Genomic DNA, 14,699 nt, shown 5'->3' with positions numbered 1-14,699 from the left:
AAATTATTTTATAACTGAAAGATTGTAACTTTCACCAGCCTCTCCCTAATTCCCCCACTCCCCAGCTCTGGGCAACCACTTTTTTATTCTGTTTCTATGAGTTTGAGTTTTTCTTTTTTTCACTTTCCACATATAAGTGATCATGCAGTATTTGTCTTTATCTGTCTGGTTTGTTTTATTGTTAACACATTAGCACCCTCTCAGTTCATCCATGTTGCTGCAGGTGGCAAGATTTCCTTCTTTTTCATGGCTGAATAATATTCCATCATCCATTTTCCACAGTCTCTTTATTTCATCAATGGACACTTACATTGTTCCCTTATCTTGACTATTGTAAGTAATGCAGCAATGAACATGGAGATGCAGATATCTTTTTGAGTTAGTTTTTTCATTTTCTTCAGAAAAAAATACCTAGAAATGGGATTGCTGGATCATACAGTAGATCTACTTTTAATTTTTTGAGGAAACATGATATAAATTTTCATAGTAGCTACACCAATTTAGATTCCCACCAACAGGGTGCAAAGGTTTCCTTTTCTCCATATCTTCTCCAACAGTTGTTAGCTTTTGTCTTTTTGATAACAGCATTTCTAACAGGCATGGGGTGATGGCTCATCGTGGTTTCAATTTCTATCACTAATTTGACAACTAATTTGAGCCCCTTCTCATGTACCTGATGGCCATTTGTATGTCTTCGTTGGAAAAATGTCTATTCAAGTCCTCTGCCCAATTTTTAATTGAGGTGAGAATTTTACATTAAAAATTTTTTAATGTCCAGATAATTAAGATGCACAGATGTACTAGGGTAAAATTGCTGGGGACTGAGCTTTCTCTGGGAAAGAGTGTGTTTCAATAATTAAAATTGAGCAATTAAATATAAGTAATAATTCTTTTTTATGTTTTATTTTATTTCATTTAATTAAAAAAAAATTTGAAACAGAGGGACAGGGAATTAAACCCAGGACCTCATGCATGCTAAGCGTGTGCTCTACCACTGAACTATATCCATCCCCCTATTTTATTTTTACTTGAAGTACAGTCAGTTACAATGTGTCTATTTCTGGTGTACAGCACAGTGTCCCAGTCATGCGTATACATACATACATTCATTTCCATATTCTTTTTCATTAAAGGTTATTACAAGAGATTGATAGTCCTTTGTGCTATACAGAAGAAATTTGTTTTTTATCGATTTTTATATATAGTGGTTAACATTTGCAAATCTCAAACTCCCAAATGAAATAATAATTCTTCTTTATTTGGGTAACAACTTTCTTCCTACGACAGTCTTTGGAAGCAGGACCGTTTTCATCTCCCCCAGGTTCTCCTGATTCAAGGCAGGACCCTATTCAAAAGCAAGGAGGGCCCCACAAGCCATTCTGTGTCAGAAGGGGGTTCCTGGTTAAGTCATGCTGATCTGAGACAAGGGACAGGTGTTGCAAGGCTGGAGGAAGTTCTGGAGCAACACTGAAGAGCTACAGCCGATTTCCCCAAGGGCACATGGCGATCAGGGTGTGGCCAAAGGCTGACAGGTCAGAGGGCCGGAGAAATCAGCCTAGTGGCCAGGGGAGGAGGCAGGGTGGACACTTAAGAGGCTGATGGGCATCCGCCTTGCACACGCCTCTAAAAGTGGCTGCCAGTCCAGAGGGTCCAGGGGGTTTGTGTCCAATGTTCCTAAACACCTCTGCCTATATGCCCACCCGGGGGGTCCCACTCCTCCCTGTCAGGGCCTGGCCTGGTCAAGGAGACTGTAAATTTGTCCTTCCCCGAAGTTCTGCCTTGGGCTGTTGAGTCTTGATCCTGGTCTGCTGTCTGCATTTTAACTTGGTAACTGGCTACCCTATTCATTTCCCCTTTGTTAGTTACACCAATGGCACCTCGAAACACCATCCAATGCCACAGCCTGGGTAAGGCAATCCTTGGGTGTCCCCAGTGCCAGGGCATTGCACAAGCTACTGTACCCCCTGCCATTGGTACCCTGTCCCGGTTCACCAGCGGGTTGAATCAGGAACGGCCATGGCTCAGCACCAAGGGGCAGTCAGCCTTCTACCTGCCTCCCGGGAGGGCCCTTTCGCCATCTGGCCAGCAAGTATTCTGCTGAGAACCACACCCTTAGCCTCTGGGTCCAGGAGGAATCAGAGATGATGCCAGGGTCTATGCCAGAGTAACTCTAAGAACCTGTGCCGGGCTGGGGAGAGGGGAACTGGGGCTCTGGTGGGGGCAGGAAACAAGGACGGATCTTGCTGGAGCTATAGGGGTGGGAGTAATCAGCAAGCTGCATCCTGGTCACATATTCACATTCAAACAAGATGACTTTTGGTACGTGTTAGAGCGCTTTCTGATTGCCAACCTGAGCTGTGCCTTCTGCTGTTGGAAAACATAAATTGTGTCACTGTGTGCTTGGAATGACCCTGGATCGGAGAGGAAGCACCCAGTGGTGCAGTTTGATTGTCAGAGACACATAGACGTTCAAAGAGGTGGGCTGTTGTTGGTTAGTGAGTTAAATACAATTTTGACAACCACTCAGCATGTAATCACTGGAGGTCCCACAGTGGAGACTGCCCTGGCCTCTGGCTGCCATGATGGACCCCACAGGCCCACACTGTGCGAGTGGGAAATGGAGCTGGTGTCATTCACTGATGTGCAGAGGATAGAGGATAGAGTTTAAGTTAATCAGGCAGTCGATCTCCCACACTGGGCATCTGTCTGTGTACTTGCAGGGGCCTTTTTCTGTAATTTGAACTGCAGGCACTGTTTGTGCAAGTCTCCGTGTCCTGTTTCTCTGGCAGGTCTGTGTGTCTGGAAGGGATCTGTGTTTCCAGAGACACCACAGCAGGTAGGAAAGTGCGACCCTTGGGTCCTCGTCTTTGGCTGTTAGCCAGCCCTGGGAACACAGGAGATTGATTCAGGAGACCATAGAGGGGAGGGTAGAGATCAGTGGTAGAGCACATGCTTAGCATGCACAGGGTCCTGGGTTCAATCCCCAGTACCTCTAGAAAGAAAGAAAGAGAGAAAGAGGGAAAGAGAGAAAGATAGAAAGAAAGAAATAAAGAGAGGAAAAATGAGGAAGGAAGGAAAAGAAAGGAAGAAGGAAAGAAGAAGGAAAGAAAGAAAGAAAGAAAGAAAGAAAGAAAGAAAGAAAGAAAGAAAGAAAGGAAGGTAGGAAAAATGAGGAAGGAAGGAAAAGAAAGAAAGAAGGAAGGAAGAAGGAAAGAAGGAAAGAAAGAGAGATCTAATTACTTATTCCAAAAAAATAAAAATCAAAAAATACATATTTTTCAAAAAGGACATGGCCCCTCGCCCAAGGGACTCAACAAACCTCACATTTTAAAGGCAAACCTGTTTGCATTGGTTAACAGATCCTAACAGGCACTTACATAAGACCTCTCAGAAGGAAATGAAAGCCATTTAATGCTTTGAATTCAAAGATGCTGACTCTTTAAGAAAAATCCTCCGTGCTGTGGTGGGGGGACTCCATCAGAGGGGCACACAGAACTGAAGCTATCACCAGCTCTGAATGCTGTTGCTAGGCTACAGAACCAGGGGCAAAGAAATGCAATTAGTTAGTAGCGAAAAGGAAACAGCTCCAAAAAAGCCTAAAATACCAAGATGTTTAGACAAGATTTGAAGAATGTCAGTGGGCTCTGAAAACACAGGAGAATTGCACAAGGATTCTCTGAATTACCAAAAAATAATTCATTTAATATTTACACAGCACTATCCACTTTAGACAAATTTAACTGGCTTGATAATTTTGCTATAAAATGTTGCTGTTTATTTTCTGTTGTCTTGCAGTCGCAATGTGGAATACAATACAGGCAAAGCAAGTTGTGTTTATTTCCTCTTAATAAATCTAATTAATTTGAATGTCTTAAATTTCCTGTTCTGGTTTTCTAAGTCTTTCTCATTTCCACTAAATGTTTAGGGCTAGGGAAATGTAATCATGTGTTCAACTGAATTGAATGATAATAACTAATGTCTTTTTTTAAAAAAAAAATCAGTTTATATGTGTCAAACTGGAATGCAACCGCCATGGGTTCACAGTCATGCCAGCAGATCTGTGATACCTGCGGTAAGCATGTGGCTACAGTCAGCTGAAATATAATTTCCAAGATGCCTGACTGGCTCTAAGTCCTCAGTTAGTGGATGATCTTTGATTATCTGGAATTTTTTGAATAAATTAAAATTCCATAAAGACCGAGAGAGGGAAAAGGATCTCCTGTCTATTTCAGGCTAAAGGCAACATTCTTTTACAAAAGGTGCAGAACGAGCAAGACAGCCTAGGACACAGAGCACAGGGTTAAGGTCAAAAGAACAGATCTAATACAGAGTCAGATTTGTTCTTTTCTATTACAAATGGATGGGGTGTGAGCCCCTGAGATGCCAGCCAGCCGGAGAAACACAGTCCGTTCTGTCCCTGACAGCAGCCTGTCCCATCATCTCTCAGCCTGTACACGGGGCTGAGCCCAGAATAAAGACCCTGCATTGCTCTCACAGCGCTGCTGTACCCAGCAGGCCTAAGAAATGCTTGCTGAATGAACGAATGAATAAGTGAATGAATGAATGAATGAATGAATGAACAGGCTTTCCCAGACTCAGACAGGAGGCTGATTCCGTGTCCCACGAAGAGCTGACTTGGAGCCCAGAGTCTGCGTCCTCACCCTCCATCGGCCGGAGCAGACAGTCCAGGAGGCGCTCAGCCCTCAGTGGGCACATCACCCACCAGAGGTCCAGATGCTCAGCGGGGAAGGATGTGTTCAGCTCCCTCTCCCCGCAGGTGAGGCTCCTGGAGGGGCAGGGCTGGCTTGGGGCCATTCAGAGCCCCCAACCCGGAGAGTGAGTTCAGGGCCTGGAGGAGGGGGTCTCAGGTGTGGAAGAGCCCCTCGCATCCAGCACCCGCAGCCAGCACAGGGTTCAATACAGCTTCTCTATTAAGGTGCTGAGGTTGAGCCTGGGTAAACTGCAAGGTGGGATTCTGTGATGTCAGGAGGGCAGAGCCCCGATGGAGCAGGGTCGAGGAGTGGTGAGGAGGTCTCCTGCGGATGTGGGGGGCCTGGTGGGGGGAGGTCGAGGCTCAGGGCTCCCCTCTCTGCCAAAGCCAGGCCCCGTGAGCCCAGCGGCCCCGCAAACCAGAGAGCCCAACCTGGCCAGTCCACACGCTTTCATCCACACTTTCAAAACCTGAAAGAACCTTGCCTCTGCTCTCAGCAAACCCACACGAGGCAGCTAGAAAACCTGGTGGCTCTGCTTTGAGCTAAAATTATATGCACTTTATGTGGGAACATCAGCTCCCTGTCACTCATCAGAAGCTGAGGGCAGCTGCCAAGTTCTCGCTTTATTCAGACACCATGCTCCCTGCAATGTTCCCAGACATGAGGTCTGCAGTCAGGAGGGTGCCTGGCGGAGAGGATGGCCAAGGTGTGCCTGCCGCAGGGCAATGGCTATCTCCTGGGTGCTAACCTGAGAGTTGAGAGGTTTCTGAGCAGCAAGGAACCATCCAGTCCTCCAAGTTAAGGATTACGTAGCTGGTAGGACCCTCGTCCTTGCCCTGAACAAACCACCTGGACTTCAGCACCCTGCCCTGTCTGTATGCCTTTGTTCTCAAAGAGAGGGGGTAGGGCTGGCTGGCAACCCACCACCCCTGGGGGAGGCGGCCCAGAGGGACTAGTGCCCCACCTCTCTTCCCCAGGGAATTTGGGGTTTGTTCCCATCTATAGCAGACATGTGGAGGGGCTGCCAAGGAGGCAAGTGCATCCTTGCACACAGAGAGTTCTGGACAAATGCCCAGGTGGCCACGTCGCCGCCTCCCTTTCCTGACTTTCTCTGACCACCCCCACTCCATCCTACCAAGACACTCAGTACCAGCTGGAACCATCCTGGCTTAGGAAAGATCCCATCTTGGGCCTCTAGATGAGCTCAGAGGATGGCAGTGGTGTTGCGGGAGTGAGGGGGTGGGTGGGTGAGGAGTGGGCACCCAGCGTGACTTATGGCCTTGGTGTCGAGTGATGCCCATTGTGCAGCCCAGGGGACTTCCGGAGGCCAAAGAGAGGGAGAGCAGGCTGAGAATACAGGGGACTTTCCCAGGAACCAAAACATTTCCCGGCAGTGCACAGGCAGCCCCCAAGCCATGACACTCCTGCAGCCCCCAAGAGAGGCCAGAGCCCTTGGCTGTAACTCAAGAGATTAAGACAGGCCAGCTGGGGAACTGGACAACTTGGTGTGGGGGTGACCTCGGTGTGTGGGGTGTGACTGTTGCTGAAACACGGCCTCCACACCCCACTTACCAAATTGAGACTGGAGGACAGGGTTTTAAATGAAGTAGAAAAAGGCAGCTTTATTTCTTTGCCAGGAAAAAGAGGTCACAGTGGACTAATGCCTCTAAGACTGTGCACCTGCTGGGGAAGGAAGGCAGGGGAGTTTATAGAAAGAGTTCAAGAGTCAAGGGGGCAGGGCTAGTTTCCACAGAGATCACATAGAGGGTACCAAATTACTGCAGAGTTCTTGTTTTTGCAGATGCAGTGGTCTCCTTCCCTCTGCTGGGTAGAAAGTTCATCTCCGGCTTTGGGACTCTTAATATTCTTGTACCTAGAACAAAGGGTGCATAGGATAGGGCTCTGTGGAAAAGAGCTTTAGAGAAAAACTTGTGCAGTTTAAAGTCAGGTTGATAAATGCTTTTAGCCTTTTAAGCAAGCTAAGGCCTGGGATCTCCTACTGCAGGCTGAGGCCTGCAGCTCGAACAACAGGATATAAGGAAACCACAAAGGGTCAAGAAGAGGGCCCTAGGGTCAAAAGGAGGGCACTGGGGGCAGGAGCAGGGCACTGAGCATTATCCCTGCGTGCAGCACCAGCACCACAAGGGGGTTGGGTGGATCCCCCAAGCCTCCCTCCTCTCCAGCCTAAAGCTGATCAGCAAGAACACGAGAACAACCACATAGACCATCATGCAGCTAAGCAGCTACAAACACCATTACAGATATCAGATGGCCGCTGATGACAACAGGGTCCTCCTTGGTTACATGACCCTGGGTGTGTGTGTGGCTCTGGGTGTCTGGGTGTGACCTTGGGTGTGAGTGTGACTCTGGGTCAGGCTGTCACCCTGGGTATGTGGGTGTGGCCCTCAGTGTGAAGGGAAGAAGTGGCCTCCTGGGCTCAGTGGGCAGCTTGGGGGCAGCCTTGCCCCAGGGTGGGTGCCCTGGGCCTGTGGTGGGAGGGGTGGCCCCGCTGACCTCTGCGTTGGGGTTGGTCTTTCATTACCTTGAAGTTACACAAGTTCACAACCAAGTGCCCTTGTTGTGCCATCCTGTAGAATCTGGGAAGTCTGACAGCTCCTGCCATTGCCCCAGCTCTGTCCCCTTCTGTCCAAGCTGCAGGGTTTCTGATCCATCATTTCATTATCTCTTTACTGAGTGGCAGCCTAGCCACACCCTAATGTCCTCTCCAGAACTTTCTATCACACTTTTGCAATATGGGTAGACTGAGAATTTTCCAAATCTTCAAGCTCTAGCTTATTTTGTGCTTAACAACTCCTTTTTCATTCATCTTCCGCCTCTAGCTTTTTACTAGAAGCAGTGAGGAGAGAGCAGGGCACCTTTTAACACTTTGCTTAGAAACCTCTTCAGCTAAATATCCAGGTCCATCACTCTAACGCAGTTCCACAACACCCAAAGTGGCATTTCAGCCAAGGTCTTTGCCACCGTGCATCAAGGACCACCTTCTCCCAGTTAGCTTCCGAAAACTTGCTCTCTTCATTTTCCTCTGAGACCTGGCCAGAATGGCCTTCATATTCCATATTTCTACCTGTATTTGTTCAGAATTATTTATGTGTTTTCTCAGGAGATGGAGATTTTCTCTCCAGCTTTCCTCTTTTCTCTCTGAGCCTCACCAGAATCCCCTTTAACGTCCCCAATTCTACCAGCAATCTCTTCATAGCAATCCAGGTTTTGTCTAGCTGCTCCTCAAAACTCTCCCCATCCCTACCCACCACCCAGTTCCAAATCCACTTCCACATTTTTAAGTATTTGTTACAGCAGCGCCCCACTTCTCTGTATCAAACTCCGCCTTGGTCTGCTCAGGCTGACATCACAAAATACCAAGACTGGGGGGCCTAAACAATAGAATTTTATTTTCTCTCAGTGCTGGAGGCTGGAAGTCTAAGATCAAGGTACAGGCAGGGCTGGTTTCTGTTGAGGCCTCTCTCCTTGACCTGTAGACAGCTGTCTTCTCCCTGTGTCCTCATATGGTCTTCCCTCTGTGTGCGTCTGTGTCCTGATCCCCTCTTCTTGTAAGGACACCAGTCATATTAAGTTAGGGACCCCCCATATGACCTCATTTTACATTAATTACCTCTTTAAAGTCCCTATCTCTAAATGCTGTCACACTGGGGGGTGGGGCTTGAACCTATGAATTTTGGGGACACGGTTCTGTCCACATCCGCCCTAGTTACCTAGAACCACAGGAGGCACCAGCTGGGTGGTTTGTAGCTGGAAGTCTGACAAATCGTGATGGTTATGAGTCCCACCAGTTCAAGTGTTTCTTCTACTCCAAACAGCATAGACAGACATCTGTCTTAGAAATTGAGAAACAAAGGAATGAATTTCAGATCTTTCAAAGCACTCTAAGATAGAAACAGTTTCACTTCTGTGGTCCCCTGCCAAAGAAGCATCACCTGGATCTAACGGCTGCAGGGCAAAACCAGCAAACCCAATGAGGCGACATCCTACAGAATGGCCAGCCGTGCTCATCAAAACTATCAAAGTCCTAGAAGTCAAGGTTTTCCCCTCTCAGCTAAAGGAAACTGTAGAAGGCTAAAGCAATGTAAGATCCTAACTATTATGGGTCAGAGAGGAAGGCCACACATGACACGTTATCGGGACAACTGGTAAACCTCAACTTTTCACATTAGATAAGAAAATTGGACTTTAGTTTCCTGAATTTGATAACTATAAAGAATGGCGTTGTTTTTAGGAGACATCCAGAGTTCTTAGGGAGAAGAATGAATGGTATCTGCAACTTCACATCAAAAGACTAAGAAAAAAAGAAAAATTTTGTGTGTCTGTGTGTATACACACATATACATAAAGGAATATATATCATATATCTACTTAAAGGAGTATAAGAAGTAGATAAAGTGTGTGTGTATGTATATATGGAATGTGGATAGATAGATAGATAGATAGATAGATAGATAGATAGATAGATAGATACAGAGACAGAGAACAGGATGTTCATACAAATGTGGCATGTTGGTGATCCCGGTAGAGGTTATAGGATTTCTTGCAATCTTCCTATACATTTGAAGTTATTCAAAATAAAAAGGTTTTTAAAATTACAGTATGTGTGAACCAGGGTTTGGGTTTTCTGGAAAGATGACCCAAACTTGTGTCAAATGACCGTGGGGCATTCGTCTGTGGGCTCCATGCACACCAGCCCCCCTTCTCTGGGACTCACTGGATCTCTGACTGCACCAGGAGCCAGGAGAACATCCTGCTTTGGAGCCTAAGGCAATCCTCCTCCCACAGATCCTGCATCACAGCGCCTCTGGAAGCCACTGGGTGTTTCCAGAGCTCCCTGCTCCTAGATTTCCTAGGGATCCTGGCCAGGATCTGCCCCCCTGAGTCTCGGGGTAGAGGATCCCTCTGCACTCTCAAAAGAGTTGCTTTAGAGCACAGGTCCCATGTCTTCCTGCTGCCTGGCACCCAGCCACTGTCACCTCCTCAGGCTCCCCCCAGGTCACTGCCCCAGCACTCCCATGTCCAGGCATTGGCTCAAGTGACAGGAACACTTACTTGTCCTTGGCACAGGCCACCTCCTCAGGGGGCACCCCTGCAAGCATGAAAGACCCCCCCAAGAAGGAAGACTGGGGGCGTCGAGGGGCACAGCAGTGCCAGGATGAGCAGAAGGGGAGGGAGGGACCACAGCAACCGCGGGGGACAAGAGTGGAAGCAGTGCCCTCACAAGGGGGCAGCACACTGCACCTGTGGGCTCCAAAGATCACAGCTCTGCACCTGCGCACCAGTTACCAGAGCTCTCCGTGCCTCCGTCTCCCCATCTGTGAAATGGGACTGAGAAGACTACCACCAGCACAGGTGCCTCGGGGACTCCCCAGTGGCAGCCCCACTGCCCTGAATCGCCACCAGCCAGCTGCCCCCTCCCTCACCTCAGAGGTAAACTGAGGCAGGGCCCCACTTTTCTGGTCACTCTCAGATGATAAAAGTCACCTTGGTCTTGTGACAGCCCACAGGTTAGCTGCTAAATCAGCCAGCCCAACATACAAGCCAGAGGTCACCCAGCATGGCCCTGTTGGGGGCAGGCCTCTCTCCCCCCACTTCCTGTGCCCACCTTGGGCTCTTCCAGCTCGCAGGGCGGTGGGCGCAGGGGTGTCCCCTGGCATCACCCTCCCCTGGCTGAGCAGGGGCTCAGGGATGCCCAAGTCCTCCCCTAGCACAGCACAGGTCCTCTGAGCCACCTCCTTTGATGCTCCTCCAGGCAGACACAAGGTCAGGAGAAGACACCTGTCTCCCAAGGAGCCTCCCTCTACTTGCCAGGGCCCTGCTGCTCTAAGTTCCAGCCTCTCGGCTCCCTCGGCAAAGAGGGGCAGTGGGTACCTGTGGTCCAGGAGCCTCAGGAAAAACAGGCTGGGAAACCATTCTACTGAGGTGGGAAGCCCCATGAAAAAGACAGCAGGACCCCCAGGCAGGGCCACTACTCCTGCCAGCACCATTCGATTCCCTGGCCCAGCAGCGTTATCTCACTTTTTAACTCTGAAAAGGCTTACTTCTAGGAAAGCGGAACTTACCCCTAAGATTCTATTGGTTCCCTGAGCTAACTCCTGACTGGTCCATTTCTATCCCTCCTGATTGGACCATTTCTACAAAGCTCGTTCCTAATTGTCAACTTTGTTACACCTTATTTGCATATGATGTTGCAAAGTGTAGACTGGTAGCCTATAAAAGGCTGTGTAAACCTACAGACAGTGTCCAGAGCTTGGAGTGTTAACTCCTCTGGGCCCGCTGGCGTAACAAACCTGAGCTCTCCAACCCTCCGAGTGCTGCTTGGTCTCTCGCCAAATCCGGGTTGCTGTCACAACTGCGCTGTAACACTGAGCTGTCACACACTTTGCTGCAACACTGTCTCTGTATCCTGTGCCGTCTGATGGTGTTATGGACCCACTTGTGTCCCCCAAAATTCGCATGTTGAAGCTGTAACCCCAATGTGACTTTTAGAAGAAGACATGGGGCTTTTAAGAAGATGATTAAGGTTAAATGAAGTCTTAAGGGTGGGGCCCTAATCTGATAGGACTGGTAGTCTTATGAAAGGAAGAGTCACCAGAGCTCTTTCTGTTTCTCTCTCTGTCTCTCTCTCTGACATGTGAGGACACAGCAGGAAGGCATTCACCTTCAGGCCAGGAAGAAGCCTCACACCAGAACACAACCCTGCTGGCACCCTGATCTCAGATTTCCAGCCTCCAGAACTGTGAGAAATCAATGTGGTTTGAGCCACCAGTCTGTAGTATGTTGTTATGGCAACTGAGCTAAGACAGATGGCAAAACACATCAAGTGTGCCGGAGTGACCCGCCAGCAGATTCACACTAGCCATCAGGAGATGGTTAAGCAGAATTAGCATCATCTTTCCTTCACATCAGCTTTGGTAATAATGCTAATAGCTGATGCACATGTGATGCTTCCTTTGTGTCAGGGGTCACTTTGGAAGCATCACTCATGATGCAGATAAGGAAGCCGTCCTCCGCCTGCCCAAGTCCACACAGCTGGGAAGGGGGCAACAGAAGTGAACCCCGTGCTGGCACTGGCCTGTGGTTTGTGTCCCTCTGCTGTCTCCACATTTGCAAAGTGCTTTCACAGGCATCATTATTTAACATGGCCATTCAAGAGATTTAACCAACAAGGCACTGGTGAGCTCCTTCTGCAGCCCATGCAGAGTATGCAGTATGCATGTGTGCTGGGGAATCAAAGACACCTGAGGCCAGCACACCACTGCCCCCCTGGGCTCCAGACAGAAGGTAAGCAGCAGTCAAATTGATACACAAGTACCTGTAAAGTTGCAGTGGCATAAACTACAAATTCAACACCATCCCACTCAAAACTCCAGCTGGAATTTGTGAAGGATGCAAACAAGCACACTATAGAATTGATAAAGGGCAAGAAAGATCTGCAGACAGCTCAGCACACTTTGGAAAAAGAGCAAAGAGAGAACTCGCTCTCCTGGGCACTCAGACATGCTTCAGAACTTTACTGACAGCAGCCGACTGTGCTCCAGAACTGACAAAGAGCATGGGTGGGGACTCAATGAAAGAAGGAGCAACACCAGAAAGCGGAGGAGAAGGGACGGTTTCATGGGAGGTATCGTTCCTGATGTGGAGACACATAAATTCAGCCCTCATGTCACACCATTTACAAAGGTGGATGCCACACAGATTAAAGACTTAAATGGGAAAGGTATAATTATAAAGCCATGAGAAGAAAATGCAGAATATCCTCATGACCAGGGGTGAAGAAAGTCTTCTTAAATAAAATTAAAATGATAAAGTCTTGCGAAATAAAAGGACAAAACACAAGATGAAGAACTGATGGATTTCATGACATCCAGTGACAAACTTCATCTACAAATTAACAGATGAAGCCACATCCAAAATTGACAAGAGCTTGAAATCTGGACTATGAAGAATTCCTGGAAAAAAACATGTTAAAAAGTCAGAAACTTCAAGAGATAGAAGGACATGAATAGGAATGACAGGAAAGAAAGCCCAAATGGCTAACGAGTCTATGGGATACATTCACCCTCACCGGTAGCAAGATAAAGCATGGCTTTTAATGGAAAGACCGCTTTGTACCCACTAAAATTGCACAGAGAAACTAAAAAGGTGTATAGTACCAAGTGCTAGCTAAGATGTGAAGAAACGGGAATCCTCCTGCTCCACCAGGAGGGGAATACACTGGATTCAGCCATCCAGGAAAGCAATATGGTGGCGCTCATAACATGAAACAGGTACATCCCAACAATCCAGGAGCTCTGCTCCAAGGTAGACATCCTACAGAGACCCTCACAGGGCTCCAAGAAGAGTCCTGTAGAAGATGTTCATCACAGGATCCTGGTGGCAATGACACCAAGTAGGACTCTGCAGCCTCTCCCCCAAACCCTGCCTCTTGTTTATAGCCCCATGTTACCAAGGTTGTTGTCCCCAAGATTATACTCCTGCCCCTTCCTCGAATAGAAACCAATTACTCTTATCTAAGTCTCAGGAGGCAGCTGCAAAAAAAAGAAACAAGAACTAGTTAGAACCAACCAGACTCAAGATGGCGGAGGATCTGACTTCCAGCAGACCTTGAGCCTCATTATATGCTCCTTGTAACGTTTTAGCATGCTAAATGACACACCCACCAGTGCCATGACAGTTGATGATTGCCATGACAACAACCATAAAAGCCCATATGAGGATGAAAAAAAAAAAAAAAGGTGATTGGCTCCAGCACACCCAGAAGGACATGATGGCAGAAGCTTCCAATAAAGAGTCCACGTGACCTGACCTGGAGCTGCCTCAACCAGCCATGTTGGCTGATAGCTGCTGGCTCAAGCATTTTCTTTCCTTTTCCTCCTTAGAGCAATAAAGAAGTTTTCACTTTGTCCCTCTGCCTCTGCTTTGAATTCTTTCACAGCCGGTGGTGGCAAGGACCCACACTTTGGTAGGCTTCCTAATGTAGGGAACTCACTATCTGCTACCAGCAGCTGGGCATTGCAGACAACCCTGGCATCCTCAGGGGGAGAATGGCCAAGTCGATGTACCCAACACTCAATCCCTTATCTACCTGCACCTTGCAGCCTGCAGAGCATAAATGTTCACTCTTCCAGATGCCCACACTGATAGAGGTGGTTAGCAATGAGAGAGAAGCAAAGGTCTGCTGAAGATGTATGGGGACCCGTTGCTCCCTAACTGGGTCAGCACACTAGGAGCAGCAGAGACAGGTAGAGGCAGAGAGAGACAGATTGCAGACAGGTAGAGCAAGGAGAGACACCACAGGCGTGTGGGCACTGGTGACAGCAGCGAACAGGGAGAGCTATCCCTTCCCACCCTTCCATTGCATACTTAATTCTTCTGTCTCTGATCACTCTTGCCTTCTGAACTGGCCTTCTAAGGCATCCAGTGGATTAGACACAAGGCCTCCTGTCTTGCTAAAGACAGTAATTCTAGGATTGGTGGTGGTCATGGTGTCTGTGTTCCCCCAGCTTTCCCACTGGTCTCAGGGTCCTCCCAGTTCCTCTGTCTGCTTTTATTCTGATCTCTTTGTCTTTCTGGTTAGAGGCTGAAATTCTGATCACCAATTTCCAAAGAGTATGTCAAGTCTGGGGTGGAGGGGGGTCCCAAACATACATCCAGGTAATTCTCTGACACCAACGGATTGTCCTACACCACTCAATTATGACATGTATTTACCTGGAGATAGCCTCAGATCCCACAGGTTAAGCACTCAGTCTCACAAGATTGACCCCCCTTCCCTTCAGATACCAGTCAAAAGCCAAGTTGTCACCTAGGCCTCTGACCAGTTGGCTATAAATTAGAGAGTTCCATGACCTGCTTCTTCCTTGGGTTTGATATTAATTTGCTTGAGTGGCTTACAGAACTTAGGAAACCCATTTACTCATTAGATCACTGGTTTATTGTAGCTGGATATAAATCCAGGACATC

Source organism: Camelus bactrianus, chromosome 7 (genome assembly GCF_048773025.1).
Source record: "Camelus bactrianus isolate YW-2024 breed Bactrian camel chromosome 7, ASM4877302v1, whole genome shotgun sequence".
Taxonomy (NCBI): Eukaryota; Metazoa; Chordata; class Mammalia; order Artiodactyla; family Camelidae; genus Camelus; species Camelus bactrianus.
The sequence above is the reverse complement of the archived record's forward strand: the minus strand, read 5'-3'. Positions refer to the sequence as shown.